The following is a 6,000-nucleotide window of genomic DNA, read 5'->3' on the forward strand; positions in this document are numbered from 1 at the left end:
TAAAGTCAGCTGGGTGCCATAAAGTCAGCTGCATGTCCTAAAGTCAGCTGGATGTCCTAAAGTCAGCTGGGTGTCCTAAAGTCTGCTGGATGCCGTAAAGTCATCTGGGTGCCGTAAAATCAGCTGGGTGCCGTAAAGTCAGCTGGGTGCCGTAAAGTCAGCTGGATGTTCTAAAGTCATCTGGGTGCCGTAAAGTCAGCTGGGTGTTCTAAAGTCATCTGGGTGCTGTAAAGGCAGATGTAAAATGCAAATTAAGGGACAGCCTTAAATAATCCTATGGACCAGAGAATGACACTTAGACACTTAAAAATTGCTTACTTTCCTATAGACTGAAAGACTGATCTCATGAAATGATTGATTCCAGTTTGACAACATGTGAGAGGTCTTGGCAAATGTCTCATTACATTTGTTAATGGAGTCAAATTATCCGCTGTGTACACAAATGAAACTAGGTCTAGGCCTGTCTATGGATTGATGGGATAGTTTGGTCAGTGTGAACTCTGACATTCTGTTTTGTCTGTTTGGGATGAACAACTGGCTCTAGGGCCTAACAGTTACAGAGGTTACTATTGTAAACCATCCAGCTTTCAGCCAGGGACAATGCAGGCAGCAATTTACTGAGTCAGCAAGAGTATGGACTTCATATTCTAATAGTCTTAACTACCAACTGAACTGGCGTGACCTGAATTATCTTCATGTTACTAAGGCTCCAATCACACTGCTGTATGAGACAATCAGCAGTACTTATCTACAGTCACCAGGGAGACCAAACTAATACAACATTAAATAAGCACTTCCTATAGTGTGTGCTGTAATTTTCTTGGCTTGAGGGGGAAAAAAAGCATGTCTAGCTTCCGAAACAGTTTGAAATAACACAAGCTAAAAGCACTGGTTTTGAGTGAAAATAAAAAGGTGTCATTCAAGCAGTCCTGTCAAATAATGGAATTGAAAGTTGCAACATTAATAACTTACAACACAAAAAGATCATAGCCTAGCTTCAATAATTACCCTATAGTAGAGGAGAAAACTAGTGATGGGGAAGTAAGTCTCCCGAGTGGCGCAGTGGTCTAAGGCACCGCATCGCAGTGCTAGCTGTGCCACTAGAGATCCTGGTTCGAATCCAGGCTCTGTCGTAGCCGGCCGCGAACGGGAGACCCATGGGGCGGTGCACAATTGGCCCAGGGTAGGGGAGGGAATGGCCGGCAGGGATGTAGCTCAATTGGTAGAGCATGGCGTTTGCAACGCCAGGGTTGTGGGTTCGATTCCCACGGGGGGCCAGTATGAAAAAATAATAATGTATGCACTCACTAACTGTAAGTCGCTCTGGATAATCTGCTAAATGACTAAAAATGAAGTAATTGATTCAGCAACATATCACAAAATTATTTTGGACGATATTATATCGATACTTCGTATTTTTGGCTAGGCAGCGTTAGCTAGTGCTAGTCGTCTGTAACTGTGCCAAAACTCAGGTATTTTTAAACCTATAGCTTGTTCTCCATCTTAAGTGAGCCAACATGTTTTCAGCACTTTTATTTCCATGACTCATCAAAACTAATTTTCTCATGCTCTCACTTGTCTCTCTGCAGCAGACATACATAGCGCAATGCGTTTGGAACAGCAAATTGCAATAAAATGGCAGTATCGAATCGTAAGAATCGCAATACATACTGTCTAGAATCGTAAGAATCACAATACATATTGTATTGGCACATAAGTATCGTGATAATATCGTATCGTGAGGTCCCAGCCCTAGAAAAAACTGTACACAAGCCCAACCTACAACTTTGTATTGGGAATGTAGAGTAGGTAGACCTTCCATGTCCCTATTTGTGACAGTCCCTCTCCAGTTACTTTCCTTGGTGTATTTTGTCTGCGTTTGCTTTGATGACGGGTTAACACCTGTTGCCTCAGAGAATAAATCATGCTTATGAGATGTGTTGGCCCTCGGTTCTCCACAGCCCTGTACATCACACTCCTACAAACCTTGTACAAACACACACATTTCAAGTCAGTCAGACACAGGACAGACAGACTGGGTAAGTGGTGAAACGCCACAGGAAGTTGCAGAGCAGGCAGGCATAAAGGGAGCACCTTGTTCTTTCCTGGCAGGATGGGAGAGGTCAATTCCCCACATTGACCAGCTAAATTTGCACATTTGAGAGGAAAAGCCAACCAACAGCCAATAAAAGCAGCAGTAACTTATAATAATAATAATATGCCATTTAGCAGACGCTTTTATCCAAAGCGACTTACAGTCATGTGTGCATACATTTTTACGTATGGGTGGTCCCGGGGATCGAACCCACTACCCTGGCGTTACAAGCGCCATGCTCTACCAATTGAGCTACAGAGGACCAAGAGAAGCGTGATGATCAGTGGAGCAGATTCTAACCACCTCTACGAGTGAAGTCCCCTATCTCTCCCTCTCACCGCATGGTGTGCAGCATAATGCAGCAAATTCCTTTATGAACTAGTCAGGAAACAGGAGCAGCCAGGGAAACAATCCTCTCACCTCATGCAGTGTTGGAGCTCCTCAGTCTTTCTAACCTCCACCACAGAGTCTGGGTTAGCAGACCGACTTCTCCTTAGTACTTTCTGTCTAAATATAATCACCATGTGAATAGTTGTCATTCCCCTCTCTGTATTGTGTGCTCAGGCCAATGCCTAGACAGGGATTTTCTTTCCACGACAGTGCAGGAAAAGACTGTCTGTTTAACTCTCTGGCTAAAACCATTCCAGCCACCCCTTTTCCTGCCTGCCCACCCTCCTCCAGGAAGACCCTCCCTGCTGGCTCTGGCCAATAGCAAATCAGAAACAGATTTGCTGTGCACAAACTGGCTGCAAGGCTCAGACTGACAGCCAGGCTAGCTACAGACACTGATCTGATGCCAAACCTGTCTGCTCTGTTGATAAGCATTACTACCAATGGAGGCTGCTGAGGGGAGGACGGCTCATAATAATGTCTGGAACGGAGCGAATGGAATGGCATCAAATGCATGGAAACCATGTGTTTGACGTATTTGATACCATTCCACCAATTCTGATCCAGCCATTTCCAGGAGCCAGTCCTCCCCAATTAAGGTGCCACCAACCTCCTGTGATTATCTCAGATGATCTAGACCAAAGTCTTAACATAATTCCTCCTTTGATTTGGAAGCATTATTGTTCACTGTTACATAAACAATTAATATAATAATATACAACTAAACAAAATATTGGATGTGTAATTAAGAACATCTCTAACATAACAGCACTTTCTCCACTAGCTTATTCTATACTTTCTCATAAGGTGGAAAACCAAAAAATGTTTGCACTGACAAAAGGTTTTTAACATAAACTTTTCTCTCTATTTAATCTGCTCAATCACAATGATGAAAATCGTTCCCCCCACTTTGAAGCCGAAAACCAAGTGACATCATCAAAGTAACTTGTAATGTGAGCTTACAGCTAGCAATAAAGAAGAATAAACACCAACAATAAACGATGAGTATCGGTTGCTGAAGTCTTGGGAGCTGACGTTACTGTATTCATCATGAACTAGCAAGCAAAATAGACTACGGGCTATCTAGCAAAGTCAGTGAACGAGCTACCACCACCCGTCACAGCTAGCTACTGTAGCTGGAACTTTGATAGCTAGCAAGCGCTAACATGACAAGCAGAATATGCTAGCTTCGGTACTCCAATTTAACTAGTCTCTTAGGGATAACACTTTATTACTAGGCACTCACTTTTACTAACCTGCAATACATGACACAACACATCTGGGTACATAGCGATCTAGCTAGCTAGCAAGACAACATGTCTGACAAGGTGAAGCTAGCATTTCTACCTGCTTACCTCATCATCACGTCAAGTGAAGAGGACAAGGTGCTGTTCAATGGTCCACTTAATTATTGTCGTATTACCTAGCTATAGACACTTTCAGATGAAAACAACTAGGTGCTTGATTTCTCTTCGTTACTTTGTAGCACAGATTTGACACAAGCAACAAGCATTTGACAGCTCGCTCTACGACTGCCAGTTTGATTTATTTGAAGGGTAACATTCTAGCACTCTATGCCACTGTGCATGCAAAAATCTAGAAGATTCGTTGGAAATATAAATATTTTTGAAATGTTAACAGATAAGGCACGTTATTGTTTGTCTTTCAAATAACCGTTTTTTGACAAAACAAAAGTATTCGTGAAATGGAAATCTACTATCTCCCCACAGCAGCCATAATGGTACATTCCAAGCGAATGTCAGGAGGCTCCAGAAGGGCAAGGGTTTGCTTGTTACCAAGGGAACAGCAATGGAACCGAGAGGAAAATTACAGGGATTTTTAGTTTTTAGTTTATTACAGGTTTTTATTACAAGGATTTCTGGGGAAAAAAATCAAGCCAGCATCCTTTTTTTCTGGGAAGAAATGCTTTAATTTTTTGTTATTCCTCTGTTAATCATATTATTCACCACTAGATATTGAACATAAAAAATTGGCCTATGGAATGTTTTTAAAGCTCTCCCAAAATGGATTTATTCAGTATGAAATTCATTTTAAAAATCCATGCCACATGAAGAGAGCATTTCAATCTGATTAAATCTGAATTTAAATGTTTAGTTGAAATCGTATCCTATGCCTACTGATGCTCTTTTTCACCCACCGCCTGTGGGAATGAACAGCAAGCATCCTCCTGACCCTGCATTACACTCAAGGTCACCACAAGGTCACCGCAGAATGAGCAGAGCAGAAAGCTGTGGACAAGATAAAGGCTGCACCTTGTTGATTGATGGGATGTTGTGTACATGCCTCTAGGCTCATGGTAGCCAAAAAGGTGGATTATCCACATTTACAGTAGCACATCATAATTATCCATCTAAATGATTTATACAAACATACACAAATTATGTGACATTATAATTTACTTTCATAACTATAATAATTTATCCTTATATCATCACTCTCACAAGATTGTGAGATTCCAATGTTCTTCCATCAAATTCATGATAGTTCTAAACAGAAATTTTGTTTTGTCTCCGGACACATAACTGCAGTACGTAGACGTGTAGTAAAAGGATCAGCAATGTTAAACGTTCCATCTATACCGTTTTGCAATCAGGACAGATTAGAAGCAAACAAATAGCTAGGCCTGAAACCTAAATGTGTTCAGAGAGGATGTGTTATAGATTAGCAATCAGGCAAATTAAGTAATGAAATCATCTGCTACAATGGCTATAGGAAAGTGTTCAGTATGTATTGTGAACTTGTTAACCTTGGAGAAGTGGTCAATGAAATCTATCAGCCCTGAACTTTACCCATGACATCATGTTTAGGCCATGTGTGGCCACTCTGCTATTCATGCCTGCAAGACACACACCAGAAGCTGTACCTAATGTATCAATCGTAACATTGGTCTTGGGTACATCACACACTAATGATGTACCCGGTTAGCAAATCTTTGCATTTATGGAAATCTCTACAAGGTAGAACAACTGTGACATTTCTCCAAGGACAATATATCTGAGGAAGATTGTGAGGATTTAGTGGGACTCTGGCTCATTAAAACATTTACACACAGATGGTCCATTTCTAGTCAGGAAGTCACAGGACATTCTTGTAAATTATTGAATCTCTTGCGACAGACCCCCTATATTCCACCATGTAACCATGGAACATGTCTTTTCCCTGTCATTTATTGAGTGCAAGATGTGGGATTATGGAGGTATTTATGGAGACAAACACATTCCTTCCACTAAATTGGAAGTGGTATGTGTGGAATGATGAGCCGGTATTGTTGTAGGCATAGGAAAAAAGATAACCAGACTGGTGGTGGGGGAAGCATGCTGATCGGGCTCTGCTACCCTGGCAACTCCACAGTCTCTGAGAAGGATAGCTCAATTAAACTGGGTCAGTCTCTGAGAAGGATAGCTAAATTAAACTGGGTCAGTCTCTGAGAAGGATAGCTCAATTAAACTTGGTCAGTCTCTGAGAAGGATAGCTAAATTAAACTGGGTCAGTCT

At 41.5% G+C, this 6,000-nt stretch overlaps 1 protein-coding gene across 5 annotated transcripts in view; it reads right to left on the bottom strand.

The window, feature by feature from the left end:
• LOC311129730 (muscleblind-like protein 2a) overlaps positions 1-4,019 on the bottom strand; it is a 65,336-nt gene extending 61,317 nt beyond the window's left edge. For 3 of the 5 annotated variants that reach the window (XM_084162142.1, XM_084162143.1, XM_084162141.1), the window contains exon 1: positions 3,841-4,000. The gene's annotated coding sequence lies outside the window, so the exon portion shown is untranslated. Of the gene's footprint in view, positions 1-3,840 lie in introns of all 5 variants that reach the window. The other 2 variants (XM_084162144.1, XM_084162145.1) reach the window with 1 other exon arrangement.
• Between the last annotated feature and the right edge of the window lie 1,981 nt (positions 4,020-6,000).

This window comes from Coregonus lavaretus, assembly GCF_964263955.1.
Source record: "Coregonus lavaretus genome assembly, chromosome: 5".
Classification (NCBI taxonomy): domain Eukaryota; kingdom Metazoa; phylum Chordata; class Actinopteri; order Salmoniformes; family Salmonidae; genus Coregonus; species Coregonus lavaretus.